This window comes from Pinus tabuliformis, chromosome X, assembly GCF_031772625.1.
Source record: "Pinus tabuliformis cultivar Carrire ecotype Pingquan chromosome X, CPIR1, whole genome shotgun sequence".
NCBI classification, from domain to species: domain Eukaryota; kingdom Viridiplantae; phylum Streptophyta; class Pinopsida; order Pinales; family Pinaceae; genus Pinus; species Pinus tabuliformis.
Genome location: NC_142308.1, coordinates 1,493,525,323 through 1,493,547,231, shown reverse-complemented (window position 1 = coordinate 1,493,547,231; position 21,909 = coordinate 1,493,525,323). Strand labels below are relative to the sequence as shown.

The following is a 21,909-nucleotide window of genomic DNA, read 5'->3' as shown; positions in this document are numbered from 1 at the left end:
GCGCGAGGGAGCTAGGAAACTCGACCCCCAGGTGGGGTGACACGACCCCTTGGAACACTGGATATTTCCATTATACATTTTCTGGAACTCTCTCTGTGTATCCTCCAAGTGCCCATCAAGCCTTCTCTTATAATCCTCTCATTGATCAATCAACGGCCCAAATTAGACTCTAATCAATGGATAGGATCATATTGACTTGATCTCCGTTTTCTTCTAAAAGTTACACCCATAGTTTAGATTAATACCCATTAATTATTTTAACCCATTAACAATAATTAATTATTTTAATAAAACTGTCTCCGAGTGGAATTTCCCAAAACGATTTCTCGGTATTGTGGAATACATGTGTCTAAGCCTCCCTGCAAAATTTGAGACTTAGAGCACATCCGATGCTACCAGAAATCAACAAGAAACACTGCTCACTTTGGAATATCAAGAAACAAGATTGGTGGTGCTTAATAACAAGCCGATGCACTTCTTCATGCAGCATATCCACCTTTAAACTCTTTTCGATATATTTGTTTTAATCTACAAACATTCATGTCACCTACAAGTCCACTGAAATTTAAGTGTCGATGTAGCCAACATAACCATGGCAATACAGCTGAGAGCACCATGGATATCTGCAAATAGGCGTGTCCATTATGATGTTAAATTTGAAACACTCCCTGACTGCACTAGCCATTGAACTTGCAATCTTACTCCTAACATTCAATTTCCTTCCTTGCAGTCTAATCGTTTGTTTATTTTAATCTAGACTGCTAATGTCTCCATAGCTTATGCTCAAAATGAAAAAAAGGGCTGAAACATGTCTGCCAAGTGCAATGATGTCTTTATATGAAATGACAAGGGCAGAAATGTTGATTCTCTACAGTCGGGTTGATGATCAGATACCCAGTGAACAACTTAATCAATTGCTGAGCTAAAATTATACAGTTTACAGGCTCTCAAGTTGTTTTCCTAGTTATCAACTGTTTTTCCAAGTCATTTGCTTATCTATCTTGAGTCCCTATAATAGCTGTTCAACTTCCTTCTCTCAGCTGCCAGGCTTCTTTCTCAAAGATGTTAGGTTTCCAACATGAACTTTGGATTTCTCTTTCACATCCACCAAGTTTCTTTCCCATTTGTATATATGAGTATGCATTTGACATGAGGGATTATGGAAAAGAAGGAAACAGTGTTAAGTTGTTAACTAGTTACTGGGTGATTGCAGAGATGTTAATGTAGATTTCACAGTGAAATGCAATAGGCTTTAGAAATACTGCCCCACCTCTCGACCACCCCAATTCTGTGTTACATAATTTGCGCTTGCTGGAATTTAGTCTAAGTTGTAAGTTTTTGCAAAACTCAGATCAGATTGTTGTCAGGACAAGTTCATTTCCAGGAAAAAGGGCAATGAAGGGAGAGCCTTTTGACAGTCAATTTGTAGAGTGGAATACATTACCTGGAATGGAGAGCACATCACTAGTGAAAACAAAAAGACAACTTAGATGCTTCAGACCGAGGGTAGAGGAGAGATCCCATTTCCAACATGGACGACAAAGGCAGTCTTGAAGATATGCTGAATTATTTGAAGAAAATTCAACACATTCATCAAGAGATGAATATTAGATTAGAAATCAGCTGAACAAGCTGCAACAGGTTCTGAAACTCTGAAGGCTATGCAAGAATGAATGGAGTTGATGTTTCAAACCTAGCAACTAGATTTGTGCCAAGTATGGTTAATACAACCAATATCACCTCATCTGTAAGTTGGTGTTGATTCTCAAATCCCCACAATTAAATTCCCTTTAAAAATAGAAAATAACTATTCAATGGTACACTTTAAGTCTTGACAGATTAGATGATTAGCGAATATATTAAGATCATATTTTTCTCGTCATGAATTTTTATGATACGTAAAGAATCTACCTTATACAGTTGGGTGTGTAGAAAAGTCTTAACATGGCTGAAAGATTAATAGAAAATTGAAATGGCGATGAAAGGAGCAACAATTGCCCATTAATAGCTTTGAACAAATTCAAACAAGTAATGAAGTTCTACCCAACCATGGCATGAGAAGAACCTGTTGATAAAAAGGAACTTCTGAAACCCAAGTCAAGTCAAAAGGTCCAAAGACGATGAAATCTATCAGCTATCCATAAATATTAATGTGTAAGAGACATATGCTTGGTTAAAGCTTAGTACATGAATGGTTTGTATATTAGTAAGGAAAAACAATTGAATCTTTTTAAAACTATTCTTCATATGAAACTTGAACCTTCACCAGAAAGGCAGAAGAAAAGTAGAGGGAAAAGAATTTAATAAATTAATTCACAACACATAAACAGTCTTCAATTGTACCACCTAGTGACAAAGGAAATACACCGATGAGACATGAAATTGGAATTAATAGACCAAGAAAATAATTTAATAGTCATGGTGTGGAGGAAGATCATGGCATGCTCTAGAAGAACGCAGTAGCTTTCCCAACATGGAAATCATGAAACATAGTTGGCTATTTCGTCTTGAAAGAATAGCCTAGGAATGTGTTACCCCTCAAATAGCATGAGGATTTGATCCAGTTGAAGACCCTGCCCAAGCAGGCTGCATATGAAGGATTTGTATCTTGGCGGCTATTGGTTTCATATTGATGTCTATTTTCTCATGAATTATCAACTTTTGTTGGCATCATCGTTCCATATTTGGGAGGCTTAAATGTTGATCTTGATGGAGCACTAGATACTTACTCATTTGTTGACCCCTAGCATATGCATGGACAGGGAAACTCATTAATTAAGGGTTCTCCCCAAGTATTATGGCTCATTATGTGATTTGGTTGCCCATTGAAATAGGGCATTGGTTTGCTTAACATGTTGGCATTCATATTGGTCTTTGAAAATCTTGGAGAGGAACACCCTTCAATTTAGGGGTTACCACAGTTTTGGCATGGTATTACTTCAGTTGTGCACCTTGAGATTTGTGATGGGATACCATGCATGAGTTGAAGAGGAAGTGCATCTCTTGAGGGGTGTTTCACTTGTACACACTTCCCCAAAGCACCCCCCTTTTTTATGGTCTTTAATGGCCTGGTTTGGTCAAATCCACACCTATGCACATGGTTCTAGACTCTAGTGTACCCTCTTCTTGACCCATGCTTTTGAGATGTTTGATGGTATTGACACATGCTTTGGAGTCTGTTCACATTGGTTTAGTGGAATGTTTCACCCTTGATGCACATTCTCTAGGTTATCCCACTTTTGGGCTCTTGGTTCAAGGAGATTGATGGTATTACACTTAATATTTGACTTTATTGGAGGAACATTCCCTTGGACCAAGGAGAGTTGGTTGTTTGCACATGGATTAATGCTACTGGCACACATATCGAGATCACTCCAGTATTGAAGAGGTGGTTGTAACAACCAAAGCTTATTTATTGCACCCATAACCGTGTTTTATATTCTTCGGGAGTTCATTGGCTTATTGGTGTTGAAAAATAGTAGCTGCAGTCAGTATTTTCATGGTCAAAATCAAAGGAGAAATTATTTATCTTCCAGCTGTCCAAGTCGGCCTCATTTGGACAAGTCGGCCCCACCACTTGAAGGGGTTTGACCCCAAGGTCAAAAACCCACCTACTCGCATATAGATTAGCATTTGTTGGACCTCATTTGGCATCATCATCAACTCATGCATTCGACCAATCACAAGTTCTGTTCACACGTGTGAAGGAGGAAGAAGACAAAAGTTTCCAGCAAAGTTTAACCTCTCTTATCTATGCTTTGACCAACATTGACTTGGATCTTCTTGTTGCTTTTTGACCAAGTTTTTGATTGGACTTGGAGGCTGAATATTCTATGATTCATTGACTGTTGATTGACCGAGATTCTGTTCCTGTTTTGGGCATTGACCAAGGGTTGACCATAGGTCAAACCCTGTAGTTTGACCGAAGTTTGGTTGAGGCAATGTTACTTGGGAGCGGGAGCGGGAGCGGGGAGCGGGAGCGAAAACGGGAGCGGGAGCGACCATTTTCAGAAGCTCCCGGTTTGGGAGCGAATCCGGGAGCGATTTTTTAAAAATATATATATTTTTTATATTTTTTAGTTTTTGATACATATATGTCAACAAAAACATGTAGAATGATGAAATAGACATAAAAAACATAAAAAAACATAAATTGATCATTGAACCATATCACATCAATCATCTAGAAATTATAATCGTCATCAACCATGTCCACAAGTTAGTAAAATACATATTACAACTGCAACATATTGAGTCTTATAAATCATGATTCATCGAATTCAATATTAAAGTTTCAACTTCAAGCTTTCAGAATTGAAAATTCAATAACATTTATCATCATTGATCACCAAAGTTGTACTTGTAAGCTAAGTTTAACCATTACAAGAAGTAATATCGAAGATATTTCTAAGTCCTAACTTCTAACTGTTAACATGATATGAAATGTTAAAAATTTATAAAATGAAACATGAATAATGAGATGAAATGAAACAACTTTAGTCTTTCACAAAGCATCATATTCATAATTCACAATCATTACCAATGAGTTATAATTGCCAAGGCCCAACTTCAAACTTCAAATTTTCATTGTCACAGTGATATAATGTTTACAAAAAATATCATAATGATATGAAAGAGTCAAGAGTCAAGGACTCAAAACTCAACAGTTATGAAAACTAAAGTCTAATAGAAACTAAAAAAGACAAGTAAACTGTAAATCTACATGTGGCCCTTGCCACGAGAGTCTCCAGGAATACAAGCAGGTCGTGGTGGTCTTCTAGGAGTCTCCCGCACAGACCGACGACCAGAACTAGAACCTCCACGCGAGGGTGTAGATGGAGGTGGCGACAGCAAAGGAACAAGACTCGGACCTCGAGCACTGCTACTGGATGGTGGAGGTGGAGGTGGCATGGCTGCTGCAGCTGCTTCATTTTCATCCCTTACAAGTTCCTCTTCTAGTTCTTCAATATGTACAATGCCATCCTCCAAATTGTCGTCCTCTGGGTGATTGTCCCAAATTTTATATGTGGGATCCTCATTAGCCCGATCACAGTAATGACTCAACAACCTCAAGCTGTAGTGCACATAAACCAAGCTTTCTGCTCGGTTTTCGTTGAGTCCGTTTCTTTTCACATTATGTATATAACTGTAGGTGCTCCAACACCTCTCTGCAGAAGAAGAATTTACAACCTGTGAAAGAACTTTTTTTGCCAATTTTGGCAAAAGTCCGTGGCCGCCATATGTTTCCCACCATGTGAGAGAATCAAATTTATCTTTGTTGTCCATTGCATGGAAGTTACCATACAAACTAGTGCCACTGAAGTATCTGCCTATTTCAAGGCGCACAGCTGCACATTCCTCCCTGTTAGGCACCAACTTTTCTAATGCTTCCAGATATCCTTTAGTTACCTCTTGATCTAAATGGGGTTTGGTCCTAACCCCACCCCCTGCTGCAGGTTGGCCCAACCAAGATGTAGAGTAGTATTTTGGCGTAAGGATATACGCCAAGCAATGTAGTGGAAGGTTAAGCCTATTCCACCGTTCACACACACAATCATGAATCAGTTTGTACAAGTTGGGATCTCTATTATGAACAATGTCTTTTATTTCCCCCAACATGGTATCCATTTGCTCATGCACCTCGCCAATCACTGGTTTGTCTGTATCTGCAAACTGAATCATGTGATAAATTGGCTTGGTGAAATCCAATACCTGCCTCACAGTTGTCCAAAACTGCCCATCAAGAGCGGCCTCCTCCACCATTTCAAAACCTACCATGTCAACTACATTTGTAGCCCTTTCCTTTAACACCTGCCAATGTGGACTCGATACCATGCTAGCTAATGCCTCTCTTACCTTCAAAAGGCGCCTGAAGGTGAGGTAATAGCTACCAAATCTAGTCCTCGCAATCTTCAGCAACTCCAATCTCGAGTGACTGCGGAAAAGGCCATGGGTATTGCTATGATTTGTAATAAATTTTATCATTTGTTTTCCTTTCTTGTACAAATTACCAATCCATTGGTATTGTTCATTTTTGTTTTTGACAATATCATGCAACAGAAGGTTTAATGTGTGAACCAAACATCCAGACCAAAATATGTTCGGGTATTTATCCTCAATAATTGCTCTCGCTGCCTTACAATTAGGAGCATTATCAGTGATGACTTGGATGACATTGTATGGGCCAATACGCTCAATTGTTTCAAGTAATGCTTCTGCAATGTTGATGGCGGTCTTGAACTTGTCTGAGTAATCATGTGCAGCTAGAAAGATGGGACCACTAACAAACACAGCAAGAACACTTATCAATGGCTTGCCTTTTACATTTGTCCATCCATCAGATACAATGGACGCCCCATTGTCAGTCCAAGAACTTGTCATTTTATTCAAAGAATGTGATATTTTTGTTTTTTCATGATCAAGACCAACAGTTCTTGCCTTGTCATACCCAGGGCTCTTGTATCCTTTAGGGGCATCATTTATGGCAGAAACCATTTCGTGCCAATAAGGTGAGCGTAGAACATTGAATGGTATCCCACATGCATAGAGGAACCTGTAAACTTTTGAATCCACATCATTCCTACACCCCTCATCAAGGAAATCTGATATGGTTCTACGCCTTAAAGATGATGACCCTGTGCCTCCATGTCCATATCCACTGCCTTGGGAGGATGTTGAAGGATTTCTTTGTGATTGTGAGCTTGGTTCAAAGAAACCCCTTGATCTTTTTGTTCTGTATTGGGCTTCCTCCTCTTCCTTTATGTATTTGGCTCTATCTGCTATTGACACCGTTGCACAAGTTTTGATTCCTATTTGTTTCTCTCCATCCCATGGCCTTTTCCCGCAGAGGTGTCTTCTAGCACGGGTGTATGAACCTGTGTAATCAGTGTTGCAATGGGGGCAATGAAATTTAGTGGTTCCACCCCCTCTCCCTGTTTCAGCCCTGTGAACATATTTCCACAATGGAGTTTGGTCTTGTTTAGTTTTTTGAGGGTCATGTTCACCCTCCTCCACCTCCTCCTCACTGGGGTTTTCACCCATTTGACTTTCTCCGGCTTCTTCATCCCCCTCTTCAGTTTGGGGCCCCCTCCGTTTCCTACTCTCCAGCACCATAATAACCATAAAAGGGACCAGGAAGAGGAAAATACCAATAAATATCGCTAGGTCCATGGTGTTTGATGTTTGTAGGATTTGAGTCTTGAATCTGCAAATTAATTTAATTTATTGGGATTAATTAATTTAATTTAAATACATGATTTTTAAACAGTTAAACTCAAACAACTAAATTAAATCAACTAAATTAACTACCTAACCAGCTAAACTAACTAGATTACTAAGTTACTTACCTCTGCAGGCTTGCTCCTCGCTCCTTGGCACTTGCTCCTCGCTCCTCAGCACTTGCTCTTCGCTCCAATGCTCTTGCTCCAGCTCCAAACTTGCTCAATGAAGTTATAATGAATGTTTTTTGGCCCATTGGCCTTATAAAACAAAAAAAAAAATTCTAAATTTTTTAATTTTTTCGGGTCCAGCGGATTTTTTTTCCGCCGAACCGCTCCCGGCCCGGCGCGCATCGCTCCCAGAGCGATTTTTAATGCCCGGGAGCGATCATGGAGCAATCGCTCCCCGATCGCTCCCGGGCATTAAAAATCGCTCCGGGAGCGATCGCTCCCTGTGTCGCTCCCTAACAGACCAGGGAGCGCAAATTTTTTTACGGGAGCGCGCTCCCAAGCAGCTCCCGCCCGGAGCGCGCTTCGGGAGCGGGTTCGAAGGGGGGGGGCGGGGCGCTCCCCCGCAACATGGGGTTGAGGCATTACAGACTGAATTTCGGCCCCTTTGACCGAGCTACTGTAGGCCAAAATTTGGCCCTTTGACCAGACTTTGACTTGTAAGCAAAGTGCAGACTTTCTCTCTCCTTTGACTCTATTTGACTTGGAAATTAATGTGGTCAATGGTTGACCTTTGACTGGAATATTTTGATGTACATTTTGATGAATTGAACTCTCTCTCTCATAAGGAAAGATTACCAAGTTTCCCCCTTGTGGGGTTTTGTCCGAAGAAATTTTGGTGTCTCTTGTTTCATTGTTTTTATTGTGATCTCTATTGCTCTACTGAAATTAATGGTTGAAATTTTCAAGTATAACTACTTAATGATTGGAATGCTCTAAAGAAGTCAAATTGTATCATTGGAAGTAGTTATCAATTTGAAAATTGTTCTAGTCTTGTTTGCAACTAGAAAATCAACATGGTATCAGAGCTTTGGTGAAGGAAAAGAGCATTGAGATCACCTTAAAGAGCATTGAGATCCTACATCTTTTGTCTTGATTGATCATCTTCATCATGAATTCCTTCATGAAGACAGAAAACAAGCTTGAAGGAGCTACAAACTTCAGAGCATGGAAGACTAGAATTGACCTTGTTCTTGCAAGGCATAAGGTCTTGGGTATTATGAAAGGAAAAGTTATTGAACCAGTTGATCAAGCAAGAAAAGACAAGTTCCAAGAAGATGACATCATTGCCATGAGCATCATTGTGGAATCTATTAGAGATCATCTAATTCCTTATATTGTTGATCTTAAGTCTTCCAAGGAAATGTATGATGCTCTCATTGGATTATACACCATCAACAACATTAGTCAATCTATAAGTCTAAGGAATCAGCTTCATGATGTTAAGATGACAAAGAATGATACAATGGCATCATACTTCATAAGGATCTCTCAATTGAGAGATCAACTCAAAGCTATTGATGAAATGTACCTGATAAGGTACTAGTAGCTTTATCACTTAATGGTTTGCCTGACACTTGGGATTCTTTCGCATCAAGCATTAGCGGAAAAGAAAATGCTCCTACCTTTGATAAACTAGGGGTTGCTTGCACTCAAGAAGAATCAAGTGAATTTGGAGTCATAGGAACACAGACATCGGAATGAATAAGATCCAAGATTTCTTTTGACCTTGAGGCACTGCTTCCAAATGGTCTCTTGGTGTTCTTACCCAATGCACATCCTTTGCATATTCCTTCATGATCTTCTTCTGGTTCATGGATGCTATTCACTATTGAATTTAGGGTTGCTAAGATTTTGTACTGAAGATGACCAAAACTTCTATGTCAAAGTTCACATGGGCTAACTTCAATGTGAACCAAAGCTTGAGCGAGGGGAGTTAACAATCTGTAAAGTCTTCCTTCATGGATCCCAATCATTCTTGCATCTTCTATGCTTGAGTTTTTACCCCATACTATAACCTTTCCACCAATGAAGCAACTCTATCACCCTTGTCTTCTAGACATGAAATAGAAAGTAAATTCTTGTGCAAACCTAGAACAAATAAGATATTGATGAGATGAATGTTTCCTCCATTCTCCAACTAAAGTGAAGTCTGTCCAATTCCTCTTACAGGGTAGCTTTTATTGTCACCAAGCTCTACGGAGTAAGAGGACTTTCCTTTTTGATAGTCTTTAATTCCTTGTGTTGACCAGTCATATATCTTAATGCTCCACCATTGATCACCCAAATATTCTCATCTTGAAATGTGCCAGTGAGTGTTGAGAATAGTCCTTCCCCTTTGTAGATGTCTTGGTCACTTCCTTCTTAGAAGAAAATAGGAGATCCCATACTTCTTTGATGACCTTCTTGAGTTGACTTGCCACCTTCGTACACTTCTTTAGGAACTTCTTCAGTGTAGTAGAGATCTTCATTATGCCCTTAGCCAACCTTAGCTCTGATCCCATGAGAAATCTATAGGGAAGTAGTTAGGATGATTTCTCTTTCTATGATAACTGCTTGTGATATCTTTTTACCTTTTCTTATTATTATGTTCGTTTATGATCAAACAACTACCAAAAACAAGAACAATAGTACACAAGTACACAGGATATAGGCTGAAAGCCAGGGCCAAAATCTCTCCACTTGAGAGGAAAACCCGTAAATCTCTTCTCTTCTTATAGATTCTTCATTTGACGAATTCCAGACCTCTACACCAAGACCAATACCCTTCTAAGACCAAGTCCGACCTCTCCTGACGATGTGCTTCCTTTGTCCAAGTCAAACCCAGTCAAATCTCTTCCAGCAACACAACTTCGACCCACAGCTTCAGAATTTCGGCCTCCACTGCAGGTCTGAAATTTTCAGTCCCCAACAACTGCTACTGCATCCACACATGCAAGCTCAATTTAGCTTTCCAAGGCCTCCCAATAACTTTGCTTGCTTTGCTTCCTTGTCTAGGGCTAGAAGGTGACCTAGTAGGCCCTTCTTCCAGCAACTTTGATCCTCTTTTAGCAAATAGAGAATTTCAACCTTGAAGCAACAAACCCTAGCCTTCCTTCTTCGCACGTGTGAGATAGAATTAGCCTAGAAACTTCTTCCTTCGTCCTCTTCCTTCTTCGCTAGCCTTTTTCTACTCCTCCTTCGCTTGAATGAGATGTGAAGTGAATGTGTCTCAAGGAGGTCGAGTTCCCTCCTTTATATAGGCTTCTTAAGGTGGACGTGGCTCCTCAAAATAGGCCGACTTCTCAACTGCCAGGCCAACTTGGTCTTGAAGGGTATTTTGACACTTTTAATTACAAAAATAATTTTCTTTACAAGTTACAATGTGCCCAATGGGGTCTTCAACTTATGACAATGACTCTTTTGACCAGTGTTGAAAATATCGATATCGGCAAAATATCGGCGAGGGTCCAGAAAATATCTTATTGGCAATATCGGCGAAAATATCGGCAAAATATCGGCAAATATCGGCAAGCATAAAAAAATGCATAATATATTCATTTTTTTCAGATTTTTAAACATATAAAGCAATAACAACATGAAATAAACACATCGGCACATAAATATGAAGAAAGCACTGATATATATGATGTCAAATAGAAATGATACATGAAAGGCGATACCAAATCCTGCTGATCCCTGATAATTGTCCATTCAAGGACTCAAATGTGGAGAACCAATACAAAATAACATCACATATATAAAAGTATCTCATCATCATGAGTTATATGTAGCATAACAAATAAAACTAGCAGCTATCTATCTGAAATCACTGCCCTCTCCCCCTTTTACAGGAAAACATGATGGGTTGTTTGCCAGGCCTGCCCCTAGTAGTAGAAGACCTTGACCCTGCCTCTACACCTAATGTCAAATAATGAGTGCTAGGTATGGAGCTGTGCTCTCCTATATCTATAGCAGATAGTGTTGATGTTGATGCTCCCACAATGTCCTCCTCCTCCTCCTCCTTCGAGTGCTGCTCCTCCTCCGAGTCCTCCTCCTCTTGCTGCCCCTGTTCTAATGGATCATCTGGCTCTAACCATGAAGGTGACTCCTCCAAGATGGGCTCCTCAGACTCCACCCTCCACTGAGACAATACATCAATATTGTCTAAGGAAATGGCATCTGGATCCATTGGTGCTTCTATTTGCCTCACTCGAAGTCAGATGTTGTAATGCACCTACACTAAAGCATTGAGGCATGCGAACTCCAACCTGTAAGAGTGTCAAAAAAACTAATGAGTCTTGACTCTTGACTCTTGACACTTGAAGGTCATAAATTAAAAAAAAAAATTACAATAAGTGTAATTGCTCAACTGAAGGCTGGAGCTCAAAGTTATCCCTGTTGCGCTTTTTTGCGTGTATTTTCTCAAATACACTCCAATTGCGCTCACACCCTGAAGAGCTACATGTTTGACTCAAGATTCTTATGGCCAATTTCTACAAATTTGGTGCCTTTGCACCATAGCTTCGCCACCAAATATCTACAACAAAATAAAGAAATAAAAAATTCAAAAACTTAAAACATAATTAAACTTTCAAATAAAAGTTACATAATTGAATTTTAAAAAAATAGAATTACAAGGAAATTCTAAATTGAAAATTCTAATTTCTAATGAGTGAGGACTTGTCACTTACGTGGCATGAAGAGGGTTCTTTCCTTAATAGCATCATCAAAGCCAAATAGGGCAACACAATCCCGATAATATTGTATCTCGCAATTGATTTTGCTACGAAGCTCAGGATCAGGTACCATCCTATGAATACAGGAATGGAGCCCTTCCATCACCTCGCCATCAAAATCAAAGCCGCATTTGTATGAAAATGCGGGGTTGAGGAAGAGTGATGTTGCATGAATGGGTCGATGAAGCATCCCTGTCCACCAACTATCAATCACATCCCATAACATCATATGCCTATCAAGGCCAGCAGAACCCTTGTCTGCATAATAAGAACGAATGGCCTCCTTGGCCCTATCCATGGCCTCATACAAATAAGCCATTGCAGGCTTCTCCCCATCTACCAATCTGAGAACCTTTACTATAGGTTCACTAACTGAGCATGCTTCTTCTACTCCACGCCAAAACATCTTAGAGTACACCATTTTTGCAATGGCTTTCCCGTCCTGTCTCCTGCTGTATCTACAATTATGCCAGTCATCAGACACAAACATTTGCTTCAACTCGAACTGACATCAAAGCAAAGACTAAAGAGTAATAAAGTTTGTGGCAAAACGTGTGATCGCAGGACGCCGCAACTCCTTGTTTCTAGCGAACTTCCTCATGAGGCTATGAACAAAAGCATGGTTATAAATAAACTTCGCGACACTCCTAGCCATATCAACCGCCTCCTTGATGAAGGAGAGTTTCCCCATATCCTCAAACAACAAATCGAGACAATGTGTTGCACACGAAGTCCAGAACAATGTGCGATGCCTCTCCATAAGCATCTTGCCGGCAGACACATAATTCGCTGCATTGTCCGTTATGACTTGCACCACATTCTACACACCAATCTCCCGAATGAACCCATCTAACAACTCGCATATCGTTGCTGCATCTTTGATATGTTCTGATGCATCCACCAATTTAATAAACATGGTACCTTTAAGACAATGTACCAAGAAATTTAGAAGGGTCCTACCCTTCCTATCTGTCCAACCATCAGACATCACTGTGCATCCAGTAACTTCCCATGTTTTTTTCAACTCCGCCAATCTAGAGTTGATGTCCTGCTTTTCTGCTTGAAGAATTGGCCCCCGCAACTCCTCATATGTAGCACTTTTGTACCCTGGGCCCACGACAGCAATAACATCACACATTGGCTGCCAAAATGGATTGGTTTTGGTGATGCTGAGAGATAAGTCGCTCCAGAAAAGACACCTCCCCATGACTCTATCTGCTTCTTGCTTCTCCTTTTTTTAACAAGCGATTTTATGCCAGGTTGTGATCCATGTCCTATTCGTGGAACAAAAAATGATGACCTCGCACTAGCAGTAGCAGGTGATGATGTGCCAGTTGTGGAGCCCCTCCCACTACCCTCAACATCAAAATTAGGAGAAGATATCCCGAAAGATCTACCTGCACATTCAGCCTTGTTTCTTTCTGTCTTCTTCATCAATTGCGTCAAGAGCTTTTTGTATAAGCTCCGGACTAGAAACTATACAAATCCCAACATCATGTCCAGTGAGTCTAGCCAGATGGTATTTCAATCGTGTAACCCCTCCTGTCATCCTGGTCCCACACAATTTGCATGTAAGATATACCCGATTTGTCCCACCATCAAGGTTCCCATACTCCCAAAATGGGTCCAACACTTTTGGCATATTTGAATTTTGTAGTGAGCTAACTCAAACCTAGGGCACCAAAAAAAAAATTGGAATTAATATATAATAACCACATCATTTTACAAAATAATTTTTTGCTACATTATTTGCAATGTGAATTCAATGAAAAACCATAAATGACAATAAGAGGGTGTATTTGAAAGTTTAAAAAAAAATGGAGTTTGCTCTCCAAATATGGAGAAAAGTTAAAACCGTTGCATTTGCTCATGGGCATGAAAATCATAGCAAATGGAAAAAAAACCAAGCAAAATGATTGTAGGAAAATAGGCAAGCAAGAATAATCCTAAAACTATCAAAAAAATCATTAAAATAGGGGTTTATTTGAACATACCTATTAATGGAAGAAATGAAATTGTCTCACTATTCTTCAAGCTTAGATCAACAAAATCTTTGTTGTTGGTGGCGATAATAGCTATTCAACACTCAAACCCTCCTGGCAACAAGCACATAGCTCTCCCCTTCCTTCTCCAGCAATTAGAAATGAAAATGATTGAAAAAAAAACCAAAATTGGACTTTTATAGCTGCGGCAGCAATTTTTACTGTCTCCCGGCGATATTTTAAGTCATAGCGCGATATTTCCCCGAGATATCGCCAATATTTCGGAAATATCACGATATTTTCGGGGACACAAAATATCACGATATTTTCTCGGCAAGATTTTGTCTCCACGAAAATATCACGATATTTATGAAAATCGGTGATATCTCCGCGATATTATATACACTGTTTTTGACTTCTTGACCTAGGACAAACCCTACAAGCACTCAATGGGTGTTTGACCTCTAAAATAAAATACCTTGAGCATGAAACCCATGCTCCAAAAATAACAATAATAATTTTTCTTTTATTTTACAAAATACAAGAATCAAAAGTACATTTCATATTTATGAAGAAAGAACCTAGTTACACATTTTTCAACAATTTTCTATCTTTTCAATGGAAATGTACATGAAAGAATGTCCAAAGGCTCTTAGGAGTCTCTTTGAATCCATCAAAGGATACATCACCAAATTCATCTCTAATCTATCTAAGGAATTCAAGGATGGAAGTCTATACTCGACACTTATAGGTTCATTTGAAGATGAAAGCACGTGGGTAATCGATAGTGGAGCTTCAAGGCATATGACAAGTGAACGTGGACATCTCAATACCCTATCTAAAGGAAGCTCTTCTCACAAAGTCAAACTTGGGGACAAGAATAGCTATTTGGTCAAAGGGATTGGATCTACCTCCATAGAGCTGGAATCTGGTGGGAACATTCATCTCAACAACATCCTCTATGTTCTAGGTTTGAAAAAGAATTTGCTTTCTATTTCTTGTTTAGAAGATAAAGGAGACAGGGTAGCATTTGTTGATGGAAAAGTAATTGTTTGGGCAAAGGGATCTAGTATAGAAAATGCAAGGACAATTGGGATTCATGAGGGGAGGTTGTATAGACTTCTAACTCCTCCTCCTCAAGCTTTAGTACATTTAGACATCAATCCTCGTGAGTTGTGGCATAGAAGGTATAATCATCTCCATTACAAAAATATTTCCATCCTTAAATCAAATGGTCACTGGTATACCTCAATTAAAGGAAGAGCATGAAGGAGTTTGTAAAGGATGTGCCCTTGGTAAAAATGTGAAGAAACCATTCCCTAGCAGTAGCACAAGATCCAAGGAAATCTTAGACCTAATCCACTCTGATGTTTGTGGACCCATGTCAGAAAAATCACTTGGTGGTCATCAACACTATGTAACATTTATTGATGACCATCCCAGAAAGACTTGGATATATTTCTTGAAGTCTAAAGATGAAGTATTCAAAAAGTTCCAAGAGTTCAAGTCAAAGGTGGAGAGAATATGATAGAAAAGAAGATCAAGACTCTGAGATCAGATAATGGAGAGGAATATACATCCAAAGAACTTGTGGGCTTTTGCAAGCAAGCTGGAATTAAGAGGGAGCTAATAGTTCCTTAAAATCCTCAACAAAATGGTGTAGCTAAAAGGAAGAAACGATTTATTTAAGAATGTGTAAAAGCCATGTTACATGACCAAGACCTCCCCAAAGTCTTATGTGGTGAAGCCTCTACGACAACAATTTACATCCAAAATAGAAGTCCTCACAGAATTCTTGACAACATGACCCTGGAAGAAGCATTTACAGGAAAGAAGCTTAATGTTGATCACCTCAGAATTTTTGGATGTCCTATTTACATTCATATTCCCAAGGACAAAAGGAAGAAATTGGACCCTGCAGATATGAAAGGAATCTTTGTTGGTTATAGCACCTCATCCAAAGCATATAGAGTCTACATCAAGGAAGAACATCATATTGAAGTAAGCAGAGATGTCACATTCGATGAAAGCATTGCATACAAGAAGTCCAAGGACATCCCAATGACTCTGATAAAGAAGGACTTATCTTTTCCAATGAAGAGAGTCCAAGGCAAGACAATCCTCCAGAACCTAAGAACGATCATCGTAAAGAACCACAAGGACCAAGCGAACATGTACAACCTATCATCATTCCATAAAATGGAAAAATACTAGCTTGGTTAAGATCAACTCTACAGGAAGCCAAAGTACATGCAACAGCGAAAGGAACATTCAAAGAAAGTAAGAAACCCAATGCAGAATACATAACCAAATGCATTGAAGCAGAACCTACCTCTTGTGAAAAGGCAGTTGAACACCAAGTATGGAAAAATGCTATGTTAGAAGAATATCAATCAATAGTGAAGAATGATGTTTGGGAAATTGTTCCTAGACCAAAGGACAAATCAATTGTGACTTCCATGTGGGTGTACAAAATCAAGTATGCGGTTGATGGGAGTATTGACAAATATAAGGCAAGATTTGTGGCTACAGGATTCTCTCAACAAGAAGGAATTGATTACAAAGAAATTTTTTCTCCAACATCCAAGTACACAACAATTAGATCTCTCATCTCTATTGTAGCTACTATGGGATGGAACATACATCAAATGGACGTAAAGACAACTTTTCTAAATGGCACAATTTATGAAGAAGTCTACATTGAGCAACCTTAAGACTTTGAGGTGCATGGAAAAAAAACTCATGTTTACAGGGCTTTAAATGGCTTAAAACAAGCCCCTAGAGCATGGTATGCCAGAATGGATGCTTATCTATTAAGACTTGGTTTCGTCAAAAGTACTACAGATCCAAATCTCTACATCAAAGTGGTAAAGAATGAGCTTGTGATCATATTACTTTATGTGGATGACTTAATGATAACAAGTGTGGAGCATCATATTCGTTAATGCAAGAAGGAACTAGCAGCTGAATTTGATATGAAAGATCTTGGACTAATGCACTATTCCCTAGGATTCAAACTTTGGTAGAAACCTTGCGCGATTTATCTTGGTCAAGGAAAATATGTGATCAAGATTCTACAGAAATTTGGAATGATGGATAGTAAACCTATGACAACACCTATGATCACTAATTTGAAGAAGCTAAGGAGTTCAGACTCAAGTTTTGTTGATCCAACATCTTACCTATAGTTGATTGGAGCCTAGACATGATCATTAGATAACAGCTAAACACATCTGAAGATATCTTTGAGGGACCATACATCATTATTTGAGCTACGCTACAAGAAAAGAGATTTAGTTATTCGGTCACACAGATTCGGACTAGGCAGGCAGTGATGCAAATGGAAAAAGTACTACAGGTGGTTGTTTTTGTCTAGGATTTGCTATGGTTTCATGGATGAGCAGAAAAAAAGACTCAATTGCATTAAGTATTACTTAAGCTGAATACATAGGAACCAGTGAAGTTAGTCAAGAAGCAGTTTGGCTTCGGAAGTTGCTTGCTGATATGTTTGAAGGACCTTTGGATTCTACCATTATATGTCATGACAACTAGAGCTACATAAAGTTGACAGAGAACTCGATTTTCCATGCGAGGACGAAGCACATTAATATCAAATATCACTACATTCGAAGCATGGTATAGCATGGGCACGTGAACCTACAATACATCTCCACGAACAAACAGGTAGTAGATATATTGACGAAGTCTCTTCCTAACAGGAAGCTTGAGTATTTGCGAGACAAGCTTGGGCTTGTGGATATCTCCTCCCTGGTTGAGAGGGAGTGAGGGTGGACACCATATTCTCCATGTGTCATGTACTATGGCTAGGACTAATAGTTGTAAGCCTAGTAAAGAACACCAGTATGGAGAATGGTGGATTGGATAAGCAACAGGGACGTACTTTCTTGAGTCATGTACTGTGATTGACTAGGATTAACATCCTAAGTCGGATACATGGACTTGGCAAAGAATGGTCTGGAGGACGTACTTTTCCTTGGATTAGGAATAGGAAATGGTCCTGTGAGGTCATACCTTCGGAACACCAAGGTGGGTTATGAGCTTGAGATGCGGTGGCATCCAAATTTATGCCTCCCAACATTGTGCTCTAATCTAATGGAGAGATAGAGCATGTTAGTCAAGGCCTTGCTATTTTGACAATGTTGGCTATGATGATGTAAATCATCATCATTGCTTATCAATCTGAATCCTTTCTTATATGAATATTTCAACTTGAGAAATCTTGTTGTGTTATTATGAATACCTCCCTAGTTAAGAGGGAGTGTTGAAAAATGTAACTAGTATCAGTGTTCATAAATGTAATTTTTATCATTGACATATTTATTATATTTATTATTATTATTTCAATTTTGGTCAAAGCATGTTCGCCATGCTTGTTAACACTCAAACTAGCAGGGGGGCTAAAGGGAGTCCTAAGGGACAACTGCTAGATCAAGGGCAACAATGGAGACTTAGCCCACTGTCACCTCAGCTAAGACTCCCTACTCTTTACAGACTTTCACCAATGGGAGGAGCCTCGGTATATAGAAAGTCACTTGTGAAGGATGAATCAACAAATGGATGTGAAGTGACCTTAATGATCCTTTCCCTAGAAGGAGGTTAAGAATGGAACTTGCTTGCTCTTTAAGCAAGGTACAAATCTTTCTAGGAGAAGGAGGTGAGGATTTAAGGGCTAGGTTAAGGGAATATGACTTGTAAAGGAGTTTCCCAATCCCTAAAATCCTTGCAAAACTTGGATTCCTGAGTTGTCTTGGAAGAATTGTCTTTGATGAGAAATGGGACCACACAGGCCAAGTGGACCCAGCCTAGGTTAAGGGGAGGGAGTTTAGCAACCAATGATGATCTTAACCTAAACAAGGAAGGGGAAAGGATCAAAACAAGAGTTTTCACTTAGAGGTGCCAAATTGATCCTATGAGGTACTAGCCTAGGGAACACCAGGGCAAAGTTTGGTCTCAGGGCTAGGGCTTGGGATATCTCGCAATCCCACCGTCGGAATTTCTTCAAATTTGGAGGAGACCTTGAGGACACACCAGTGCAGTAGAGGCTAGGAGATCGAACTTTTTCTATGGCTACTTTGTCGGGAAAATGATGCCCTAGGTGGCCCAGCATGGCTAGACCTAAGAAAGAGGGGAAAAGGTGAAAAAAAAGAGGTTTTAAGGTGATCAACTTATGGTGGATCAGTGCCTAATTCCTTTGGGGATATGGAGTCAAGAAGAATTATGAGAATGGATCTTGTTTCTAGTTCAAGGAGGCTTTAAGGAAAACTTCGTTTAGCATTAGGGCAAGAAGAAAGTGACCTTAAAACATTTATACTTCGTTTGCAAATCAAGGTGGTTTATCAAGATGACTTCGATCTCTAGAAAAGTTCGTTCAACAAACATGGCCCATACATAGAGATATGCTATATAGAAACATAATTCCACAATGAAGCAGTAAATGCATGCAGCAATTAGCCCTAAAATAGCGAAAATCCCATGATCAATGTATGTGACAAAGTAAAAGAAAATAGCATCAAAATTGTACTTACATGTAAGAGAATATATCCAACCATCAATACATTTGCCAATTAAGAAGCTCCAAGATAAGAAAATGCAATCCAAACATCAAAATTCATCCATGCTCCAATTTCATCCACCAAGAAGGAAATGTGAAATTCTCAAGAGAGAATGATCCAATCCAAGTGATGATACAAAATGAATTCATGTCTCTCCTATTTATACACTCATTAGGAGTTCGAATTACCTAATTTGAGCCTACATTAGCCCATCAACTAAAATAATGTGCAAATAACTATCTTTTGGTGACAAGCCCACCAAACTAGCTCAAAAACAACATAATAAGCCTCCCAAGAGGTCAAATAATCGATAATGCATGTCATTGGGCTCTCTAAGAGGCCTGATGAAGTTCATAAGTGCCAAAATGATGAATTGGACTTCCAAAAGAAATGGACACGGGGTTGGCCCCTTGTTCTCCACATAATAAACCTATGGTGCTCCCAATGGTTGTGAAGGCACACAGGTGACCTCATGGCTCTCCAAGTAAGTCGAAGATGCCGCCAGACCATCTGTAAGGGCTCAGATGATGGTGTATGTGATGCCACATCAACATACAAGTCTTGGGTCATAGGCCAAGTGCATGGTACAACTGTGGGGCTAGCTAGGAAAAGGTGAACTAGGTGCATCTTCCTTGTCCAACAGGTGAATCTCCGGAAATCTCTAAACATCTCTGGGGATCCAAGGAGTGTTGTCTACTGTTGTGGAGGCCCATGGCTCTCAACACACACACAAAATGTGCCAATGTAGCCCTCTAGATGATTACGACCCCATATAGGGAGACCAAACCCAAGATGGAGACCACTTGCAACCCTTCAGAAGATCCAATGTGTCCCCTAGCCTTCCAGTACAACATGTCATCAAATAAATTGAGTAAAAGAGCTTACAAACCATGGACAATAGGTGGGGACTTCATAATGGCATGCCCTTCCATAATGGGCTTTGGCATGTGCTAATGTCTCCAAGCTCCAAATGGAGTTAACCAAGTATCCCATTAAGTGGTTTCTACTTCTAAAGGGATAATATGTCCAAGGTACATCCTTTAAAAGGTGGTGGCATGTGATAAAAAGATGAATGGAGTAGGGAATGAAAAGGGGCAGCCCTGGGCCACATGCTGGAGTACAAGGGTAGCTAGTAAAAGGGAAGCCCACACTTGGGTATATAATGTATAGAAGGGAGAAATTGTGGTACATGAGGTGCCCCGACCTTGATTTTTCCACCCTCCCTTATATGCCTTTTGCCTTTTATGATTTTTTTTAATTAACTGCTCGGGGCTCAAAGGGTAAGGGCATGATGTGCGAGATGTAGCAGTGGATACCCCTTTTAAGGTAGGGCAGTTCATTGCACACCAGGGGTTGGGAGAATCATGGGTTTCTAAATGATAAAGGAGGCTCATCTGGGGCTTGTAGGAACCAGGGTGATGGCCATGATGATGGGGTAGAGCTCATGTATTGGCTTTTGCCCATGTGTTAAACATTAAAGAACCTTTGAGGTCTAAAATGGGCCTGCTAAGAAAAATGTACAACCAAAATAAACTTTATAAGAACCAATAGGATTCAAGATGATGATGTCAACCATGGGGGATGACTCACCATTTTTGAGGTAAAAAAATAAAAAGATTAAAAAATAATAAAATAATAAAACTACTTTTTCAATTTGTATTTTCAACTTATCTCCCTAAGGTTTTACTCAAATTTCGAGCGGGAGTACTCGTTAGATGAAAAATTTAATTCCTCATCCAAGGAGTACCCATGTTGCATACTTTCGATGGACGCTGCTACACGAAAAATTAAAAATACATGAAAAACGTGATTGCAATCACGTTTTTCATGTATTTTTCATTTTTCATGTAGCAGCGTCCATCGATAGTATGCAACATGGGTACTCCTTGGATGAGGAATCAAACTATGCATCCAACGGGTGCTTTCACTTGAAATTTGAGTAAACCCATAGGGAGATAAGTTGAAAAATAAATTTTTCTTTTTTCCCTCTAAAATTTGATGATGTAATCTAATCTTATTTTATTATTTCCACTATTATTTTATAATTTCCTTAGGAGGCCCATTTTAGACCTCAAAATTCCCCTAGTGTGTGTTTGTCCTGGCCATCGTTTGCATTTTATGGTACATTTTCCTGTTGAATGTTGCCAATTATGCTTTTGCTTTTCTTTTCAGCTGCATCAACCTCCGGGGCATCATTCCAGGCCTGACCCAAAGTGTGGGCCGGGGGAAGGGGAAAGCTAACCCTATGTGGACCTAGTGGAGGAATGTGGACCTAGGGGGGAGAAATGATGAATGGGGTTATAATGAGTGGAAAGGGGGCAATATATGTGGATGAGGGAGTGGGACCATGCAACCAAAATCAGGGTTTCCCATAAAGTACCATCCCTAAAGACAAAGGGTCAATAAAAGA

General features: G+C 39.6%; 1 protein-coding gene and 1 pseudogene across 1 annotated transcript in view; one reads left to right on the top strand and one right to left on the bottom strand.

Annotated features, from left to right (window-relative positions):
• Positions 1–21,909, bottom strand: part of LOC149145670 (protein S-acyltransferase 11-like) — a 222,231-nt gene that overhangs the window by 1,967 nt on the left and 198,355 nt on the right. The gene's annotated exons all lie outside the window — the stretch shown is intronic.
• LOC149145671 (uncharacterized) overlaps positions 8,446–21,909 on the top strand; it is a 47,685-nt pseudogene continuing 34,221 nt past the window's right edge.